At 37.0% G+C, this 23,486-nt stretch overlaps 1 protein-coding gene across 1 annotated transcript in view; it reads right to left on the bottom strand.

Annotated features, from left to right (window-relative positions):
- LOC134202921 (lipoate-protein ligase A-like) overlaps nt 1–23,486 on the bottom strand; it is a 285,600-nt gene that overhangs the window by 135,251 nt on the left and 126,863 nt on the right. The window lies entirely within an intron of this gene.

Here is a 23,486-nt window from a genome sequence, read left to right as displayed (position 1 = left end):
AAATTTTCCTTCCTCACTCACCCTCCCCCTATTCCACAGTGCACCCCATCCTATCGTCGTCTCCTTAAGGTAAAGAATGTGTGATTCAAATTTTGTTGAAATCGATCAACGGGTTCAGAAGTTATGCTGGAACATGCATACAAATATCTACACAGAGAAAAAAATCCGTGGTAAAAACTACTATTTTGCCCCTAGTAAGGACGCTCCCGGGCTTCTTAAAAGAGAGCTTCCGGGCCTCTTGATAGGAGGCCTCTGAACCTCTTCAAAGGAGGCTTCTGATCCTATTGAAAGGAGTCCTCCGAGCTGCTTAGAAGGATGCTTTCGAGAAGCTTAGAAGAATGCTTCCAATCCTCTCGCGACCAGAGATGCATCTGAACACGAGAACGCGTGTTAGTGTTCAAAACGTTCTGCACACAACACACTGTTCAAGAGGGCTGTCCTAACTTAGCAACTTGTATCGTAGGAAAACAAATTCAAGCGACAGCATGCTACACATTTTTCGGGTAGGAATGCAACACGAAAGGCATCTAACGGATAGAAATCAAGCATGCTCATATGTTTTAGCATTGTTCCAAATCTCAGTTACCAGGATCGTTTTGTATCAACCCAGTGCACACTGAACTGTGTTTAGAGTTCAAATCTAAGAACACCAAGGCACGCTCTTGGCTCATGTTCTGTTCAGGATGCATCTCTGCTTGCAACGAAGCAACTGAGCTTTTCGAAAAAAATACCTTCATGACTCTCAAATGAAGGGTTCCGAACGTGTGTAGACTCTTAAATTTTGTTCAGATGCATATTGTTAACCCTCATTAGTGGTAAGACGCGCGGCTACAAAGCAAGACCATGCTGAGGGTGGCTGGGTTCGATTCCCGGTGCCGGTCTAGGCAATTTTCGGATTGGAAATTGTCTTGACTTCCCTGGGCATAAAAGTATCATCGTGCTAGCCTCATGATATACGAAAGCGAAAAAATGGTAATCTGGCTCAGAAACCTCGCAGTTAAAACTCAAAATTTTTTTTCGTGATTTTCGTGAAGCCCATATTTTTTTTCAAATTTAACATATATATTGAATGAGCTAGTTCCAAATTTTTTTATTGTAGCTTGTAAATTTTTGGTGTCTTGTTGAAGTTTATTCCATAAAGTGTCTCCCGAACAATTATGTATGGGAAAATAAAATTTGGCTAAACTTTCTTGGGAAAGATTTGAAAAGGTATTATGGTATTATGTATTAAAATCTATTTTTTGTCTACTTTCCGTTGGTTAGTGTGGTGAATTGCGCATAGCTGCGCCAAAGCTGGAAATCGACTGGTGCAATGTTAGAATGAGGACGCTGTCTTTGTTCTACATCCTAGGGCCTGGGCTTGCGGAAGCCCTTAGATAACATAAAGTATGTCGGATAACCATTTTAACCTCAAAATGAATTCAACGTTTCAAAATTATTCTGTGGTGAAGTTTTGAACGCAATCTCAGGTTTTGTCCGGGATTTGTATGAGGGTCCGCCACTGTGCAGTGTGGGGATGTAATGCCAATAAGAAGAAGAAAAAGAAGTACATTCTTAACATATCATTCTATATATTTTTTAGATCAGGTAGATTGCACATAAAAAAAAATCATTCGTCGTTCTGTCCTCTTGATCTTTTGTCCCACAGCCTTTTATCCACTGCACTGGTTAAGGAGGGTACGGCCACATAACATATAGGCATCATTACCGTGGAATGTGGTCCTTTCATGGTTTTGGAATGCTAGCAAACCTAGCGATGGAAGTAAAGCTTTACCGAACAACGCGCATAAGACAAAGCAGCATCGCATGCTTTACTGTCTCTATCTTTCGCCTTGGATATACAGCAGTGCCGTTCGTCGATTGTTGATACACAATCAGCCTACTTTGAAACTTGCAGTTTGTTCTATGATGCCTATCTGTTTTGTGGTACGGCTCAATAGTCTTTGATTTACTGATCGCCATGCATATTATGTACAAGACTTAATATTGAAATAAAAAAAAATATACACTGAATTTCTTATTTATGTGACTTTCTCCAGTGAGCACACATGTTGACAAAAAGAAGCGATCAAATTGGTGCTGTCCCCAGTAACATTTTGGTTTTATGTTGGTTTTATAAACCTCTTGTAGAGTTATAAAATTTAACATGTTACTTGAATTTTTTCTTTGTTTCGCGATGAGATTTACATTCCGAAGCGAAACAAAACCTATCCTTCCTGTGTTCCATTTGTTTTTAAATTTAAAATTAAGCAACGTTCCTTTCGAGCCGAGCCTTTGAGCCGGAAAAAATCTGACGCGTTCAGGATGATTAGTTTCATCGTTCCTTGAAAGAAAATCAAATATCGATTCTTCATTTCAGGACCCAATTATTTAGACGATTGCAGCATTGCATTTTAGATCGATTTCAGTTCGCTCTTTAGGGTTTTTATCAGAACTCATATAAATGTAGTAGCTTAACATTTGTCCCGCTTTCCTTGCGAAATGGTCTATCTTTTCATCAAAAACAGCTGATCCCCAGACGAATTGTTTAGTGAGGAAATTTTGCAAATCGGTCCATCCGTTACTCAAAAAAGGAAATGAAAACTCATTTTTAAACAGGACCATCGAAATGAGGAGAGATCGAGGAATGGAAGTAAAACTTAAATGGGTACTAGATCGAAAAATGCTTGGTACTATGAAAAACGAAAATATCATCTCTTGTTTTTGGTATGTTTGTTAGCAGCCCAGAAATATCGACATAGGGAGAGAAAACCCGGAGATATGACAAGAACGCATCGAGATAGAGAGATGAAGAAACCCCAAATGCATGAAGACATATGGAGAGATATCGAGATATAGAACATCGTGATGTGTAGAGAGTCTACTGTATGTAGAGATGAGGCGGAGTCTGTGTTGCACTTAATTTCGAGAAAAAAAAGCACAATAATGAAGTATTTAAAAAATTTAAAAAATCATGAGGCGGACGGATTTCGATTCCCCACGGCATGCGTTGTTTTGACGTTGGACAACGTTTTACCCGAGGGCACTGGGTATTAAATCATAATCCAATATTGGGGACCGTCACGAAATCTTTTACGATTTTGATTGTAATAGTACCTTTCTCTTTCGATGGATTTAGGAGATTTATATATCAATTGACTCGGAAACTCGCCAGAAATTTGTCAATTTCATTGATACTTTCAATTATTAAGGTAAACTATTGCAGATTTCAACTCTTGTTATAATCAGAAACATCCAATCCCGCTCATGCAATCCCAACACGGACATCGGAATGCTGTATGTTACGGGCCTCTGGAAACTCTGGGCGTAAAACAGCGGCAAACTAGTGGCTGTCGTCGGCGTTAGTTCTGGCTCTGGTGTTTTTGCAATTAGTATTTGGAAATGCGCAGAATCACAAAAAAACGTGGGAAGGAGACGTTGCAAAAATTTATTCGCATGAACGGTGTCAATAGTGCGGCTTTCTCTCGAGATTTTAATTTTGGTTTTGTTGCTGCTAACGATTTGGAAGGAGCATTATTGAAAATAAATCGGTCCTTTTCAGAACAACAATTTTATACAAGGGAAGGTTGAGCTGAGACGAATGTTATTCAAATCATAATCGTTTGGCGAGAGCAGAAAGTTGGCATCGGCAGCAGAATCAAAAACGCGACTCGGAGGGAGACGCTGCAAACATTTATTCGCATGAATGGCGTCAGTAGCAGCCAAGTGGCGTCAGTAGCAGCAAAACCAAAATCAGAATCTGGAGAGAAAATTTCACTTGGCTGCTACTGATGCCATCTATGCGATTTTTTTGCATCACACTATGGGGATTTCGGCGGACATTATTAGAAAAATCAACTTTGACTATCCACAATTTTAGGTCCTTACGAGTTATATGTAGTTATATTATACATTTTAGATACAACGCTTTTTTATCTTCAAAAACTTGCTTCACTTCACATCAATTTTTAAAGGTTTTTTATGAGACAATACCAAGGTTTATATAGAGCAGCGGTTCTCAACCTGGGGTACATGTACCCCTGGGGATACTTTTGCTGGTCTCTGGGGGTACCTGAGATAATAATGCGCAATGGCGACCGTTATATTAAATTTATTTTTTTTTCGAATACGCTCAACGTCTGTATTTTTTTTAAAATCTTATTCCGTTAACTTGACGTTAAGTTGTCAAGCATAACAGCATCAATACTTTCTGTTGAGCATTTTTATGGGTGCGTGACGTGAGGCATCAATACATAAGGCACCCTTCTTGGCAAGAACAAAGTGGGATTCATGTCCATGCTATGAGCTACTTCAGCTGAATTTTGAAATCAGTCTTAACTTATCTTATCATAGTTATTATGTACAGTTGCACATAACAAGTACCGCCATGCGTGCGGGACATTTTGAAAAACGAATTACAACGTAAATTACTATCAAATTGCCATTATCACCCTTTTGGTGTCTTATTGATAGTTGGACGGTAACTTTCTGTTTCAAACTTGGTATTTTTTACGTTCGATTTTTCTAGAAAATCAAGAATCTTGACTTTCTCATAATTTTTATTTCGTAATAGGCAAGAACTCCTCATTGAAGTTTGGGACAAACCGAGCACTAATTTTGTCATACTATTAAAGAGGAGTTCAACACAAGTTCTCCTTAAATTTGGATTCCTGGAGTTTAAAAAGACCATGCTAATTACGTGAGGGCTTGTCATTTTCTTACACTTCATATTAACATGAAGTTGCAAAAAAAGGAACAATTCTTTACGTAATTAATGTACCGCACAATTGACACCCGGGGGTAAAAAGACTATGATTGTGATCCATTTCTATCCAAAAGAAGGCAAACGTTTTTCTAACTTTTTATTTGTACCTTGACAGATACGTATTTCGACCTCAACAGTAAGGTCGTCTTCACTGTCTCGTACTTGACTCGACTTAAGTAAGTCGAATTAAATGGGATTGTACAAACTCGTCTATTGAAAAACGTCATATATTCTGCTGTCAGGTTTTTTTTTCTATGAATATTAAAAAATGTGAATTCGTGACTAGTGAAGTCTTAATAGAATATCAAATGTCATCGACAATTACAGATTGTATAAGGCAGAATAAGGCAGAAAAAGAAGAAAAACCCTGCTTGATCCACCTAGCGGTGTTGGTGCGTTTCTCGTGTCAAAAAATAATAATAAAAATTAGAGTTGTCGTGATTTCTGGTTCTTGATTCACAAAATGCCAGAGGTTTGGAGTCTCTTGATAAGTCTTGTTCCTCTTTTAATTATGGATTCTTGATAATCTGTTCTTGATATTCTCCTTTTCTTCAAACTTGATCCGTTCGTCATGCCATCCGTTGTAAGAATGACCTCTGGCCCCGTTGACACCCGCCTTTTATACAGTTTGGCGTTGGCAACGGTTATGTGTTGTTTGTTATACTTAACCCCGCCTACCATGATCCATTTAGTCGAATTTCTAGAAATTGTGATGCAAACACCGAAAATACCATAGAGTGGCGGATTAATTTATTATTTATTGTTGAACGAAATAATGTATCAATTTGAATAATGTTGTATTTATTGATCAAGCCTTATTCTCTACAATACTCTCATCCTCTACTCTTTAATACAAAGTCTGCGGAAAATTGGAATTCATTTTTACTGAATATTGTTTGTATTATAAACATATATATTGAAAACTCAGTGTATTTGAATGACGAACTCCGTTGTAATTATCTTAAACAGCATAGAGTTGAGTTTAATTGACTGTGGCTCAAAGCTATAGAAGTGTGATGACTGAAGGTACTGATTTATAAGTCCTAATTACGAGGAATTATCAAATAAGTACTATCAACTAAAATTTGATCATACAAGGTCAAATTTTTTATGTTTATAATATTTGTAGGGGTTGAAAAATAATCTGACTATTTTCGCCCTTTCTATGCTTGCTCCTGCCACTGTCGTGTTAATGTTTTCTCTTATTACTTGGTAGAATGAATGTCAAAAGAAATGTCTACCCTTGTCATTTCTGTTTAAAAGTTTACCGTAGAATGTTTAAAGCTTAGCAATTGTGAGTGCTATCCAAATCCTATCTGATTACAAAAAAAACAAAGTCAGTTAAATACCAATTCCATTCTTTATTTCATTCAAGTTTAATTCACATTTAAAACAATTCGAAGTCAATCCAAAAGCAATCTAAAAGTATACCATTTTTTAACTCAATTCAAAATGAGCCCAAGTTCAACTCAAGAACAATATTTTTTCTATCTAAATCCCATTAAAAATAAAACCAATCTTAATCTAATCCCATAATAATACAATTTGGAATAATTATAAATCCAATTGTACTCCTTATTCAATTCTAAATCAAATTGGACAATTCCAATTTTAGTTCATGTTCCATCCGAATCCAATCGAAATCAAATACAATCCAATACCAAATCTTAGTGTTGTGCAAATTCAATCGAATTTCAATTAAGGTACAATAAATATTCAAAATATGTTTCATTCAATCAAAATCAATTTAATACAATTCTTTCAAATTTAAATGTATTTTTTTTTAATCCGTTTCCATAAAGCTCAATAAATTTTCAAAAAAATATAGTACAAAGCAATTGTAATTTAATTTTACTTATTTGCAATCCAATTCGTTTGCCTAATTGCCTCCAATTGTAAAAAATATTTATTCACTTTATACTTGATTCCTTATCCCTCAAATACCTCTGTTTTTCATAAATTTGCGTGATTTCTGTTTTTTTTTTCAGCTACAATTTATCAATTGGGTCGTCAAGCCCTACTTCGTTTTTTATTACAAACGATAGCGTAACAGTCAAAATTACATGGACCGATCGTATTAAAATTCTGTATTATGGAAAGCCTCAAACGCAATTCAGTGTCAATAAATTTGAAATCATTGTAAAAGCACTAATAAGCTCAAACTAAGCCCAGGCGATCATCTATTTACATTATACTTGTATTTTTTTAAATCACTATTTTTCTTCCAAAAACACCAAACGAAATTTCTGCTATTCCCATATTTACATTTTATCAAGTTTCAACTTAAATTTTTCCGTGACTCGGCATTTTAAAACGGAGAATAGCAGGTTAAACACAACATAAAGCAATGGTATTGTCACTGGGTGTTAAATTCTATAACCTTGATGCTCTTAAAGATGTATTATTCACTTATTGCTGCTGATTCTGATACAATTAAACTCCAATCCTAAAATTAAACCAATACAATTGGATTTAAACCAAAAGCCTTTTAAATTCATTCCAAATGTAGAAGTGCAATTCAATTTCATTTCGATCCTTATCCAAATCCCTATCCGATGCAACATAAATCCTGTTCGAATCTTATCCAAGTCCAAGTAAATCAACTTAATCTTTAATTAGTTGAACTCCATTCGAATTCTAATACTAAACCAACACAGAACCATTCCATTTTTAATACTAATTAAAATTGTTTCCAATTAAATTTGAATAGAAATGAATACAAATATAGTCTAGATTAAATCCATTTTCAAGAGAATAAAATCGTAATTCAAGCGTTTCCGTCGTAAAACTAGTCTAATTTAAAAATGTTTCTTTTTTTTTTTTAATTCAGAATAATTCATGCCAAATCAAGTTCAAGTCTAATTTAATTTTAATCTATTTTAAATCCAATCCAAATCTGCAATACAAATATGGTTCAATCCAATCCATTTTAAAATTTGAACCCAAAAAAATCAATATTGAATCACAACAATTTGTAATCTATTCCAATCTTGATTAAAGTCGAAATTAAAATCCAAATGAACTTCTTCATTACTAAACTTAAAATAAATCCTTAGTTATTTTTGTTTACATTAATCCAACTCTAGTCAAATTCAAGTTTAATACAATCTGATTTTCTGTTTAATAGATCTGTTCTATGTTCATTTGGCTGGTTTTCAACTAACTGTTCTATATGCATTTCCATAGTTAATATTTGATATCTGTTTTATGCCTGCCATTGTTTGAATATGCATTTAGTGTGCCAAATACCATGAATATACTATGTCCCGGACATCAAAAAAATTCTCACCGAAAGCTTTTTAGATCGGTCAAAGAATCGAACTCACCATCTTTGAAATTGTAATCCTACGCTTTTGTTCAATACGAAATTTAATTCATCTTAAATAGAATAAAATTGTATTTCAACTCAATTTCAAATATTATCAAATTAAATACAATTTAATCTCAATCTGAAAAAAAAAATCATGAATACAGTTGAAAATTATGTCGAATATGATTCAAACATTTCCAATGTTCAATAGAATTTTAACTTAATTTGTTTCAAATATGACATAGTGGAAAACTTTTTTTACCTTTCATTGCACACTTTCTGATGATATTTGATACTGTAGATCTGTGCATAATTTCAATTTCCAGAATATTGAGCTAGCAGGGTTCACGAAATAACATGAAATAAAACTTAAACTCATTCTTTTTTTATGTTCCGCAAAACCATCACGTTCATCCAAATTTCATAATCCAAAATGGTTGCTTGCTGTTGCACCTCGCGATATTTGAGGGCACTACAGCAAAAGGTATGTTTCATTATTGGCTTTACACGCAAATATCACTTTCTAAAGTGCCCTGCCTCGACTGCAGTTCCAAAGTGTCATTTCTTATTACTCTGATTCATCTATCAGAAGTCAATTGATTCATCGGATGCTGCCTCGACTACAGCTCCGTGTTATGTACTGTTCAGTACTCCTGATACTCTACCTTAGCTATCAGAGATCAATTCTAGATGCTGAATACTGCCTCGTCTACAGTACAGCTATTTTCTACATTTCGCGTTCTTCTGATACCTACCGATTGGGAGCTAAAGTTCTGCTACCGTCCACGCCATTGTCGTGATTTCTGGTTCTTGATTCACAAAATGCCAGAGGTTTGGAGTCTCTTGATAAGTCTTGTTCCTCTTTAATTATGGATTCTTGATAATCTGTTCTTGATATTCTCCTTTTCTTCAAACTTGATCCGTTCGTCATGCCATCCGTTGTAAGAATGACCTCTGGCCCCGTTGACACCCGCCTTTTATACAGTTTGGCGTTGGCAACGGTTATGTGTTGTTTGTTATACTTAACCCCGCCTACCATGATCCATTTAGTCGAATTTCTAGAAATTGTGATGCAAACACCGAAAATACCATAGAGTGGCGGATTAATTTATTATTTATTGTTGAACGAAATAATGTATCAATTTGAATAATGTTGTATTTATTGATCAAGCCTTATTCTCTACAAGAGTTACTGGTTTTAGCGTGTTTTGCGCATAAGAAATAGTATTTTGACCATAACTTCTAATCCCATAGTCCGATCTGTACAATTTTCAAATAGCAAACAATAATGGGATAAAAAAAGAAATACAAAGGAATACTTCTTAGCTAGTAATTAATGTCGAATTCGTTTTTAAAAAGTTCCAACCTAAGTGCTGTCAAAGTGTTTTTTTATTCGCTCAGGTTGGAACTAGGTTCGCACTAGTTCCAACCCCAAAGCTGTCGGGTTCGCACTGTGTTGTTTCACGGTTTCGCACCGGGTTCACCAATACAACTGTATTTCAACTGTCAAAACCACGTGGGTGGGTGGGACTGGATGGAATGAACAAGCAGAAGGGAGAAACGAAACTGTCTGTTTATTAAAATGAAATGCGCGGTGAAAATCTTTTTTTTCGAGAATTTTGTGATATTTGTTATTGTAGTTTTAAATGAAATTGATCCGGTACTGTTGTCTAGATTCATTTTTTTTAAATAATTGTTAGGATGTATACATAAGTTCATCCAGGTTTTCCTCACAGATTCTGTCCTAAATAAGGTCGGTGGATGGAATTGTGTAGTTTGAATATTCCTCTTGAAACCCGTTCACAAAATCCGCTAAGAATAGTCAGAAAAATATATTTGAGGAATACCGAATAGAATTATTTCTTATGCAGAAATTACTTCAGAAATTCTTTCTTTTGAAATTCTTCCAAAAACTCTTTCATGCGTTTCAGAATTTTCTTCGGGAATTCTGCCAGAAATTACTTCAGAAATTCTTTCAGTAATTATTTCTTGAATTGTTGGCGATATCTTTCAGGCATTCCTCCAATTTTTTTCCAAGGGATCCTTTGAAGATGAATTCCTTTGGAAATTCTTCTAGGAAGATCTTTGAAGACTGTTCCAGGATTTTTTCTGGAAGTTGCTCCAGGAATTAATTTGAAAATTCCTACAACATTATTCCTTCAGGAAATCCTTCTGGAATACAGGAACTAACTCGAAGTTTCCTTCAGGAATTGCTCAGCAAGGTTCGTACATAAATTCCCCCGGAAGTACCTTGAGCAATTCCTCCGGGAGATTCTTGAAAATTGAAAATGCACGGGGCCCAAAATCTGGTGGAAAATTTTCCTGAGCTTTGAGGCTACCTTCATCAGGAGAGGTAGCGAGGAAAAAAAATTAGCGAATCTTGGAGAATTTTTATTACATGCTTCTGAGTGTTCTCCGAAAACTTTAGCAGAAATAGATGAATTTTTGTAGAATGGAAAATCTCTTTTACATGAATTCTATGCGGAATTCTTGGTATAAAAATGTGCACGGGATTATTGAATATAACGCATAGTAGGCGAACTGTCCCAATCTCCATCGCACTGAATATTCATCTCATCGCGAAACAAAGAAATACAGAACCAATTTTGTCGCTTCTTTTTGTCAACATGCGTGCTCCCTGCTGAAAAAAATCGCAAAAATAATAAACAATCCAAATTCCTTTACATTGCTTTGTTTTTGATGGGATGAATATCGGAGCCATGAGATGAATTCCAGGAGCAGTTCCCCTATTTATATACACCCAAAAGTAAATTCCACTATCCGCAAAAATCAGTTCACGCACTTAAACATATTTATTTATCATGATCTGATTAGGCCAACGCACTGCCAGTGCACTGGATGTCCTGGATCATATGTTTCGAATCAAAACAAACACGATGCTACGCACACCAACATATCCAATGACAGATGGAACTGAAAATGTTTTTTTATTCAGGGTTCGGGTTGGCACTGACCCAGGTTTAAAAACGAATTCGACATAAGAAATTGCTGTGGCTCGTATTAGCTGATCGATCCATTTAAAACCATCGCCCCTACGCAAGTCTTCTGTTTGTGACGATCGGTCATTTTACGTCACTATTCTTATTTATTTTTTCATGGGCATCACTTTAAAACATTATGTTTGAAAACTAGGGAGTCAAGATTTTTCTCATATAAATGTAGCATTCGTTATTGACTTTGGTGATGAATCAATTAGAGGAAATGACGGCTTTATTGTCAGCTTATTGTCATTGGGGTTTTCTATAACTAATTATGCTCAAATTTGGCCTGAGCATTCTTTGCATATTAAAGAATATTGTTACCAAATTTTATAAAATTTGGTCAACAACCCCCCCCCCCCCATAAATGGAACAAAACCTGCCAATGCCGTCATTTCGCCCAATTAAAGACGCAATTTATCAGATTTTCAGATGTGATTTTCCATACAAAGTTTCCTGCACATTACAATCTATCAAATTATAATCAGTAGCCTGCACGATTCTACGGTTTTGTGATTGAGTTTTGTACTTCAGCTAATTGAGTTTGACTATGCTTTTTTCCCCGTGGATCACGATTGCATTGCAAGGTCCAAATTATTCGAAGAATTCTTAAATTAAGTTCACCAAAATACAATTATTATCGCCGCAATGACATGCTAAAATCGAAATCGTCATGCACATCTTACTTGAAGTGCAATCAATTTGGGCCATAGTTCCTCAATTTTTTTGCTATACAAACATCCGCTCAAACGTTTGTTCGTTTTTGCTTCATTACCGCAATCTTATCATCCAGCAAACATCAGCGCTCCCCACTCGGTTTCGTTCTCGCGGCGGAGACGATTATTCTAGCTCGTGCGCGCGGCGTCACCGACCCAGCCAACATGGATAGATCATTGACGACTCCTTAAAAGGCGTCGGGAAGGTAACCTCCTTTTCCAGAAGTGGTTTTATGTGTCTACCAATCTGAGGCGACGAGTGGTTCTTCGCTTCTGTCGATTGACCGGTTCAAAGCGGTTCAAATGTGCGCCTGCGTCGAAGATATGATTTTTCGATATATGGGCAATCAATAACATTTGCTAGATGTCCGAGAATGCCTGGATGGCTTCAATTCCGTTCTTTACCCAATATATTTGGGTCCTACTGAGGCGTTCGGCTGCTTCCCGGTTGTCAAAACCCTAATTGATTACGCCAGACATCTTAAGTGCATCCCATCCGGGCAATTATATGGCTCATCCAGAAGCGGGTTCGTCGGTTGAGCCCGAAGATGCAATTAAATTACTCGATGAATTATGGTGGCAGTCGTGACGCAGTGGCTATTGTTACTTACGGAGAATTTTGCACCCAACAACCAGCCGGGTCGAATCCGCGAGCTGACGAATTTGGTATTGTGTACTTGAGATAGCACTTCCTCTCACGTACGAGTCGTCAACCTCTATCTACATACCGCAGAGTATCTTTCGGCTGGATGGAGGAAGGTAGGTGGCAGTTAATGACCAATAACAACTGACCAACCGTTGAGCTTTGTGTTGTTGATGTTTTTTAATTCAACGGGCCACATGAATCGGCACTGTTTTAGTTCCGTTGCGTAGATAGTGGACAGCACTTCTCAAACTGTTCACGTTCTAAAAGCTCGGATAACGTCTTATAATTTTAGGATTTGCAAGGGCGACTTTTGAAACAAATCTGTTTGTATAAGATGAGTGATACAGTTCAAAGAACATAAATAAGATGTTATGTTATTTATAAATGTATATTACTTGGGCCCTCCTTAGCCGTGCGGTAAGACGCGCGGCTACAAAGCAAGACCATGCTGAGGGTGGCTGGGTTCGATTCTTTGTTTTCATTATTTTTTTTGTGAAGGTGATGCTTTGTGCACAAATGTTACGTGCGAAGTAAGACGTACACAATATATTTGCTGACAAACAGAAAAAAAATAATGAAAACAAAGAAGCGGGTAAAAAATAAAGACATGGAAAGTTACACTGTTTTGGGAGCACATGGATATTTTCTAACAAGGACACCCTAAATGTATGCAATTTTTATAGCATTATGTCAGTTTCTATAGCATACATCATATAAAAAGTGACATAATGCAATGCAAATCGCATACATTCGGGCGATAATGTAGTTTAAATTTACGCTCTTTTTGGCATTCCCTTTATGTACATCACTTTCGTGTAAATTTCAACAACTTTTTCTATCTGTGTGTTTTTTGTTAATGTAAGAATTTGAAAATACCCTTTTTTCTGTTCTTCACTTCATTGCTATCAAATTCATTCCTAAAACAAACGCGTAATAAGAAATTGAACTCATTTGTTTTTTTTTTTGCGTTTTTTTTTGTCAGCAGTTAACGGTAACAGTATTACCTAAGGAAGTCGCTGACAAATCAGAGGAATGGTTCAGATTTATTGTTTTGAAACATAATTTCTGTAATAATCACCTAAAAGAGAAAGGACTTCCAAAAAAAATTAAATCACCACCCATGACAAGGCTTAAGAACCACTGGCGCTGAGTACAATGGATGCAATGGATAACGAACGATTCTTCGTATATCCTTCCCTGCCGTCATCAGTGGATTCCGGGATGCTCGATAAAGTTACCGACCGACCGCCGCAGCCAACCGAAGATGGTTCAAAAACACTTCGTCCGTGTCGTGCTTGATGACCTCGAAAGATACAAAAATGGTAGTGCCGTTGGCACCACTGATGAACGGCCACACCGAACCGACTCGAAGAGTGGAAGGATAGTGGATCGTATTTATGGTGATTCCGATGATAAATCTGCAAATTGACTGCTGCAGTAGACGACGCGACGCGCATCCTCCCGGGCAAGTCCGGTTCGGGGGGTCAACTGAGGATACTTACCTAGAAGAATGCGTTGCACTATCGTTTCACTTTCCTCTGGCTGGGTTGTGATGAAGAAGCTTTTTATGACTACCCCGCCAGATACTTATTCACAGCACATGTCGCTTCTCGAAGATTGATCTTAGGAAATAACGATTTATCTAGAACTGGATGTTTTAGCAATCAATCAATCATTAAATTGGAAAACCATAAAATCAAGACAATGACTCTTTTTATAATATCGATTTCTTTTGTTGCAGATTACGGGCCACAAATGACGTAAAACACTGCGTACCTGGAACATAAAAGTCTGATTGAATCTAGTGATTAGTGAGGAATATCAATTATCTTAAGGTAGGTGTTTTTTTGTTTTCTCAAGCGTGTATTGCATCATAGATCGCATTTCTGGTTCAATTTTGATTTCATTGCTAAGTTTCTCATATTATTTTCAAAATTGTAAGAATTTTATTCTACAGTACTTCATTCAAAACGATTCAGAACATTGCTATTACCTGGTACTGCATACTCAGCATAACCCTGACATAGATACCTTTTGTTCGGCGGGCACGCACTCCCAAGGCCCTTTCATATGTATAGGTTAAACGACTTCGCCAGTAGATTGGAAAAACCCGCCGGGGGGGGGGTGTTAGTTTTTTTAAGTGCAAATTGTAAACAAACGAGCATAAATTCCATACAAAAATCCAAGTAGGTTGACTTGGGGACATTGGCAAGTCAGATCACCCCCAATAAAGGCATCCTGCGCACTCTTATCCATTTTCTATGTTGGTTTCACCCGAACTTTGTAACAATTCCTGAAGCTTGATCTGTGAGTGTATACATAGTGTGAATGCATATAAATTATCCATTTCTTCTAATAAAATGTAAATGCTTAGCATGGTTACGAGCAAAAACTAATGCAAAAATACAGAAGAACTTACCTGCTGAAATTTAGAATGATTTTGATATTCTATATATATGATATTAGTCGGGTCGGCAGACGTTGTCCTGCATAGTAGGCGCAGAGCGTTAATGAATAAACCTTCCAATGAATGATTAACTTGGTTGTGATTAAATCATTCAACTCTATGATTATAGATTATGATTAATGATTCATTTTTGACAATGAATAATGATTATGATTAATGATCAGTTCATTTTTGACAATGACTAACGATTATGATTAATCAATAAAACGATTGGAGTATGATTAACGAATACCGATCGTGATTAACCATTGACACAATTTTAGCATGATTAATGATTAACGAGAGATATGATTAATGATTAATGTTTATGAATAATCAAATTGAATGATTTTAATAATGATCCATAATCAAGAAATCTTAAGACTACCAAATTGAGTTTTTAAATGGTATAGAAGTCGTATGGTTATGATTGAAGATTAATGAATAAAAGCAATGCATGCAATGATTAAGATTGTTGATTGATGAATAGACTCAAAACAATTATGAATATGATAAGTGATTAATGACTAAATGTATAATTCTATGATTAAGGATTAGTGATTGATGAATAAAGCATATTTTTTGTATGATTATGATTAATGAATAATGAATAAATGACCCATTATTCATAAATCATGATTAAATCTATGATTAATCACTAATGCTCTGGGCGAAACTGCCCATGCGCAATTTCCATGTGAATTTTAATTTTAGTTTTTCATGATTTACTCAACCTTACGCGTAATTTTTGCATAAGGAAACATCATATAAACCCGTCGGAAACGATAAATATCATATCTGCTGAAGAAATGACTAAAATCCGTCCAGCCATTTTCGAGTTACGCGGAAGAAGAAGAAGAAGATGAAAATAGATTCTTTATATATGATATTCTCGCGTGTCATATCTGTTTGTATGAGTCGTTTGTCCCTTCAATATCTTCTCATGGAGGTTTGACTGTATTAGCTACTGGGGTTAAAAAGTAGTGAGCAGAACTTCTTAAACTGCCAAAGGAAGGAAGACCAGATTCAAGAACCGTCATATTGTCACATTTAGAGATATGGAACTGGAACACATTTGCTTTTTAATTCCCAAATGTCAAACACTTTTTATAACATGCAGAAATACGGTTTAGGCTTAAAGCCTGTCCACGTTATATTTCGGACACTTAGATAATGTCCAAATTATTTATTGCCATTTTATCAATTTAGACGACAACTAAAACATGCTGAAAATGTCACATAAAGCGAAAAGATTCAGCTGCAATGTAAATTGATCTTCTCAGTTATTTGTAATTATTTTTAAAAATCGCATTGGAAGGTGGGTGTCCGAGATTTAACGTGGACAGGCTTTATTTGGTTGAAAACCGTTTGAACGAAAAGGCCATTTATTGAAATGCGGCTTGGCCGAAAAGGTAAAATTTGATCCCTTATTAGGTGAAGCGAGAAGTGCTATGTGAATAGTGGACAATGAAAAATGAGATATTCGAAGTGAGGGCAGAGTAGCGAGAAGTGAGAATTAAAAGGGTAGAGAGTGGTGAGAAATGACAACCCCAGTAACATTTTGATTTTATGCTGGTTCTATAAAAGTCATGAAGACTTTCAATGCAGCATCACTTCCCACTCTCAAAACATCACCTTTCACTCACTTTCTCACTCTTCCTCACTTTCACTTCACTCTCACTTCACTTCACTTCTTACACTTCACTCACTGTCCTCACTCATGGTCTCATCTTACCACTTCATTGTTCATCTACACCACTTTTCTCACTTTACTTTCCCTACTCACTTCACCTCTCCCACTTCCTTCTCACTCAACTCACCTGAATGTTCAAATTTTGTTCAGATTTTGTCATGTTAACTGCCAAGTCGAGCACATCTGTATATGGAGGCCCATATACAGATGTGCTCGACTTGCGGTTAGCGGCAGTAAAGGTCTGAGTTATGCACAACACGTCGTATTTGGAACTCCTTTGAGATACAAAAAGCGCAAGCGGTGGATCCTATTTGCAACATCTTGCGGCTACAATGAAAATAAAAACACAAAACCAACCAGGAATCGAACCATGGACCTTCTGATTTGTAACCTTTTTACTATAACCATCACACCATCAATTCTTTTAGGAGATTCTGCTATAAGTGCACTACATAAAGGGTGTATTCGATAAAAATGGCACACAGAAAATCTTCTGTAACATTTAAACCGTATGAGTAAAAACCTGAAAATTTGAGCAAATCTTATTCATAGTGTATTGTTTACATCTGCAGAGTTTCATAGTTATTCGTACAGTGATCATGTCGTCAGAACAAGAAATTGTCAGGGAAAAACATGTGTGCATCTACCATCAAAATCCGGAGGCGTCCCACCGATCGATCGCTAATAAGCTTGAGATTGCAAATTCAACTGTATCTCGTATATTGAGAACCTCCAAGGAGCGTCTGAGTGTTTAAATGAAGGAAGTGGACTGATGTGCTTCGTTCGGTTACGTACTTCAAAGTAGGTGTGGCCTGAATTGTGGCAATGCAATGGTGGATGTGATCCCTTCTTTAAAGTAGGCCCTGCCATATGCAAATGGTGGATGTTACTCCTTCTTTATAAGTAGGCGCTTGCCGGGAATAAATCAATGGTAGATGTGATCTCTTCCCCAGCACAATTCAGATTGATTTGCAATAACTCATATGTGATTTGATTGGTTTTAGTAACTGTCGACAAGTGTCTTGCTTGAGTTTTTAAAAGTTAGGCGCTTACGGATTAAGAAATGGTGGATTTGATCCGGTCTTAAGCGCATGCGGATTAAGTAATGGTGGTGTAATCCCTACTTTAAAAGTAGGCATGTGCCGGAATAAGTCATTGATGGATGTGATCTCTCTCTGGAAGTAGCTGCCGTTTTTATTTCGTTCTTCCGGAAAATGTCTACCATCAGCCTAAATTTATCAGAAAAAAGCCTAACCGACTTTTACTACGCTAAACATTACATGAAATATCCCTTTCCTTTCACAGTTCGAGATTATGCCAAATGACCGTTATGCCAAATGTCCGTTATACCAAATGACCCACTTTTTCTTGCAGTTATACCAAAGACCATTATGCCAATAGCCTTTATGCCAAATGACCTTATGCCAAATGACTTTATGCCAAATGACCAGACCCTTCCCCTTATACATGTACGTATATCGCCTTATCTTTAACATTTAATATTACATCATATACGATTTTGTGTTGACTGGGTCGTTGGGTCGCTCGAGCAATGTTTCATTTACGGTCAAAATACTTTTTATATAAAACGCTAAAAACAGAAGGCTGATACCTCAACTTTGCGCCTAATACAAGAAAAATCCATTTAAGAAGCATTATTGTGGATTTACTTGACCAATGGATTCGAAGGTCGGTTCACTTGCCTATTTCAGAACGTTCCTTTTCCAGCAAGGTTTGCCAAACTCAATAAATGTTTGGTAGATTACCTTGTTGTTTGCTCTTATCTATCAAAACAGATGTCAAAACATCGGAAAAAGAAAGAAGTCGAGGAAACAGCAAAAGCACGTGGCAGACTTGTCAGTTTGACAGATTTTACTATGAAAACGGGTGTGAAGGTGAAAACGGCGATTTCAACGACCGTTCAGAAGCGACTATTTCGAACGGTCGGTAAATCCACGTACAATACTCAGTGAGAAGAAAGGGGTTCACAATTTTTCGACATTACTTCATATTGGAGCGAATTATGGATTTAACCTTAACGTATTGGATGAATGGGTGTTGAATAACTGCTTCCCTAATACCTTCTATCATTATAAAAAATCCTAATGAAATACTTTCCCTTAGATGTGATTCAAATATGACGTCCGCTACTTTTGAGATTTCTAGACCCCTCCCCCTCTGTTACTTTTTGTATACCTAGTATACTGTCACAAAATCTTGAACCTATTATCTTTATTAATGAGGTTTTCGGCATCTTGAACCTTCTTCCCTCCTAAAACCTGTGTAATCATTATTGAAACTCGACGAAATTAAAAGTCCCTTGAATCTACCATACTGCTTTCCCTCCGTAAGTCGATGCCTTCCTTCACTAAGTCGAAGTAATTTTCCAATGCATTTTCACCTCGTGAACTCGATGTTATCAGAATCAGTTTACATGTACGAAACCATACCCTTTCGTACATGTAACTGATCTGATCTCCTTATATAAAGTCATTGGCATAACGCCATTTGGCATAATTTTGAAATGCAACAAAAAGTTGGTCATTGGGCGTAATTTTAAGCAACAACAAAAGTGTGTTATTTGGCATAACGGACATTTGGCATAATTTGGAACTGTTAAAGGAAAGGGTCATTTGATGTTTTTTTACCACAATTAGAGTAGATCGAGGATATGTTCTGATAGATTTAGACTGATGGTAGGCATTTTCGGAATGAAGGACAAACGAAGCAGCAGAACTACTTTTGAGAAAGTTTCATCCCCAGCGTCGTAGCGTATGGTTGGCGGGTTGGCCAAATAATTTGTCAAGTTAGTGTCTACGCGGTGAACTTTGGAAAAATGGGTGGCAAATTAATACGGTTGTCTAAACATATGAGCTCCAGAAGCTTCGACGAAGAAAGCAAAAAAGGAAGATAGCGGTCAGTCGAGGTACGAGATAATAGAACGAACAACCAACTCGCAACCAGAGTCGAACCGACGGATGGCACCACCACGAACGCCATTTGTCATACGGCTCCACCACGACAGCTATTATTCGTCCCAATTTTCTCACGCATCGTACCACAATGCCGTGGCTTCCGTCAACCGGAAAATTCCGGAATGACCCAACTAACGAACTTCGGGTCATTCGACGACCATCGACCAACGACCGCCAGGTCATTCAACGACCATCCGCTACGACGCGCAGTGCCTGAATCTCCCACGCTCGCACGCTTAGGAACCTGGAAGAATAGAGGCTTTGCCCCCAGGCTCCGTTGGTCAGAGAAGCACGGGAGTCTAGTCTAAACCTTTTCTGGGACAGCAGAACTCCCAGCGTCATAACGTTTCAGGTTTTAGAACGTTGGCATGCTCCCTAATATAAAACGTCTTTTTCATCATTTACTTGATGATAAAGGAAATGGAAGGAGAAGGAAGGAACAGGAAATGTCAATGGAAAGAGCATGAAACAAGCTTCTGGGGAAGGAGCCTAGATAAGGACTTCAATAAGCCAAAGGCGAAACACATACCGTGGACGGATTTCAAATCAAAGGATCAAAATCCGTACAGCTCTTTTTAATTAAATATTTGAATTGAAACAGTCTGATTGACTAAACTACCACTGTAAAACAATTCGATACACATCTTGAGGCGATCCCTTCGATTTGTATTCCTCTTAACTTGTGTGATAATTTGCAATTAGCAAAGAAATACAGTTACTTTGTTGCAATAATCTCTGCCGAAAACAAAATGGCGGCAAAAACTCCGCGTTTGGTGGGTGGCGATTTGTTTTGATTTTTGTTGTTTTAATTTCAAAGCCTTCTTTCCATTTTATGACTTAAAGCTAACTGCCAAGTATCTGAACAGGACAAGATAAATTATTTCTACATTAATTACCTTTAGCCTCCTTTAATTTATTGATATCTCAAGGGTAAACAGTTTCGGTCCGCAGTACTTTACTGCCAAATGACACGCTCCTGCAAACACACGATTTCAGGCCATTTGCCAAATATCTTCTTATTCTTATTGGCATTACATCCCCACCTGGGACAGAGCCGCCTCGCAACAGTGTTCATTAAGCACTTCCGCAGTTGTTAACTTTCTAAGGTTCCTAAGTTTACCATTTTGCATTCGTATATCATGAAGCTAACACATGATACTTTTATGCCCAGGAAGTCGAGACAGTTTCAATCGAAAATTGTCTAGACGGCACCGAGAATCGAACCAGCCACCCTCAGCATGGTCTTGCTTTGTAGCCGCGCGTCTTACCGCACAGCTAAGGAGGCAAATATAAATTTGTCGAATATCGTTTGGCCAGATGCCATTTAGCCAATAAGTTGAAAAAATGAGATTGCGAGTAGTGAAAGTGAGTAGTGGGAATTTTTGAGAGTGTACAGCAAAAGCAACACCACTTGTTTCTCAGTGAGTAACAACAACTGTGGTGTGACTTACTAAACTATCGCTAACCGCAAGTCGATCACATCTGTATAATGGTATTCATGATCGTTCTTCTTCTTCTTCTTCTTATTGGCATTACATCCCGCACTGGAACAGGCTGCCTCGCAGCTCAGTGTTCGTAACACTTCCACAGTTATTAACTGCGGGGTTTCTAAGTCAGGTTACCATTTTGCATTCGTATATCATGAAGGCTAGCACGATGATACTTTTATGCCCAGGGAAGTCAAGACAATTTCAATCCGAAAATTTCCTAGACCGGCACCGGGAATCAGACAACCACCCTCAGCATAGTCTTGCTTTGTAGCCGCGCGTCTTACCGCACGCCAAGGAGAGCCTCATGATCGTTATAAAACTTAAAATGTTACTTGGGAAGTCAGTAATGAGTAGTGAGATGTGATAGTTGCGAAATGAGAAATAAGAAGTGAGTAGTGAGCAGTGAAAAGTGAAGTGTTGAGAAGTGAAAGTGACTGGAGATATAAGACGATATGCAAGAAAAGACAGAAAAAGAAAGAAAAAATGAGTGAAGAGAAGTATAAGGAAGAAGAAAAAAGATGGAATAAAGATTAAGAAAAAGGGAAGAAGGAAGAAGAAAAAGAAAGAATGAAGAATAAAGGTGGAAGAATGAAGAAGGAAGAAGCTAGAAGAAAGATAAGAATAAAAAGGGAAAAATGAAGAGAAATTGGATATAGATGAAGGAAGAGGAAGAATAAGGATGAAAGAAAGAATGGAAGAGACAGAATAAGGATGAAGGAAATAATAACAATGAAAAGGAGGGCAGAAAAACAGAAACAGATGTGAGAAAAAAAGGTATAAGGATTAATTAAACAATTTTCAATTCCCACATCTTACTTGTCATATCCTTTCTCACTTCTTACTCCTCAGTTTCTTACTTTTCACTTGTCATGTCTCACTTCTTCCTTCTCCTTCTCTTTCATCCTTCTCCTGTCTCACTTCTCCTTCCTACTTCTCACTTCTCATTTCTCCTTCTTGCTTGTCTTCTTCCTTCCTCTTTCCACTTCTCCTACGATTATTTACTTCATTTCTCACTTCTTACATCTTACTTCTCATTTTCACTTCATAATATGATCTTTTAACTTCTTTTCTCACTGTTCCTTTTCACTTCTCACTTTGCATATCTGAAGTCTAACTCTCACTATTACTTTACACTTCTTGCTCTTCTCTTTTCCTTCTCCTTCTCCTTCTTACTTTTCAATTATTATTTCCTACTTCTTACTTCTCACTTTGCACTTATAACTTCTCATTTTTACTTCTCACTTCTATATTCACTTTCTACTTCTCACTTTTAATTTCTTATGTGATGTGAAATGTCTCATTCCTCACTTCTAGCTCCCAAGCAGTGCGTGCAACATCTTTCAAATAGCTGTGTGTTTAATAAATTACGGCGTTGCAATATCCACGCATCTGACCTTTGGTGATTTGGAATTCAAAGTGTTTCAAACAAAACAGATAAGTTGAGTATTAATAACTCATCGATTCTTTACTTTTACGACAATGTTTTGAAACGTTGCAAAACCAGCTCAACTGAGCAGTATTTTATTTTGACAGTCCCTGCATGTTTCGTATAAGGCACAAGATTGCAAATGACTTTTGTTGTGTAAAGGTGTATTCGATAAAATGCCACACACATATTTACTCACCAAAATCAAACCGATTATCAGGATTTTCTTACAGGGAACGAAAAACTTTCAATGAGTTATGATTTACAACATTTGTTTTATTCGATTTCATACCCATTCCGAATGCACCATATTCCTTTCTTCACCTATCAAATTTTGTACAATCGATTTTCCCAGTGTTTTGTTGTTTACCCAAATTTTCTTCAACTCAGCTCTATTTTACTAATTTTGGGATATTTGCGAAGTTTTGTCTTCACAATTGCAGAATTTTAATGGGTGAAGTTCAGTAAATTTTGTGCGTTCATATATTTTGGCACAAATTTAACTCCGTTAGCTCAGTACCTCCAACACTTTCGAGCGTAGTGGCGGGACGCCAGATGAGGCCAAACAAATTGATACTTTGTATTTTCCTATAAATGGTAAAATACGCTTCGGGCACTCTTCGGTGTAAATCACGCGTTGATTCTTCCGGAAGTAGTGCAGGAAGCGCTTACTTACCATCCGCAAATCATCTGCCTTCTTTGAAAATTTTGATAACTTTTCGTTTGGACATCCTCGGAATATCGCAACGAAATATTCTTGCCAGGAAGTTGACGGAAGTCAGCCTTGAAGTATGTAGGTATCACGATGCAACATGATTTGGTGATCAACTTCATGTAAAGTTTCCGGTGCGTGTTTTTGCAGTGGCGTTTCGATTTTCATTTCGGTTTGGTTTTTTGCCTTGTAACCATATAACCTAGCACTTCATGGTTTTCTGCACAAAACCAGCCTACATTGAACTTGTTAGCGACATCTCAGATGGACATTTTGAATCTTCTTGAACTGTTGTACCACTTCTGGTCATTTTACTGTCCATTGGACTA

Source organism: Armigeres subalbatus, unplaced genomic scaffold (assembly GCF_024139115.2).
Source record: "Armigeres subalbatus isolate Guangzhou_Male unplaced genomic scaffold, GZ_Asu_2 Contig152, whole genome shotgun sequence".
NCBI classification, from domain to species: domain Eukaryota; kingdom Metazoa; phylum Arthropoda; class Insecta; order Diptera; family Culicidae; genus Armigeres; species Armigeres subalbatus.
The sequence above is the reverse complement of the archived record's forward strand: the minus strand, read 5'-3'. Positions and strand labels throughout refer to the sequence as shown.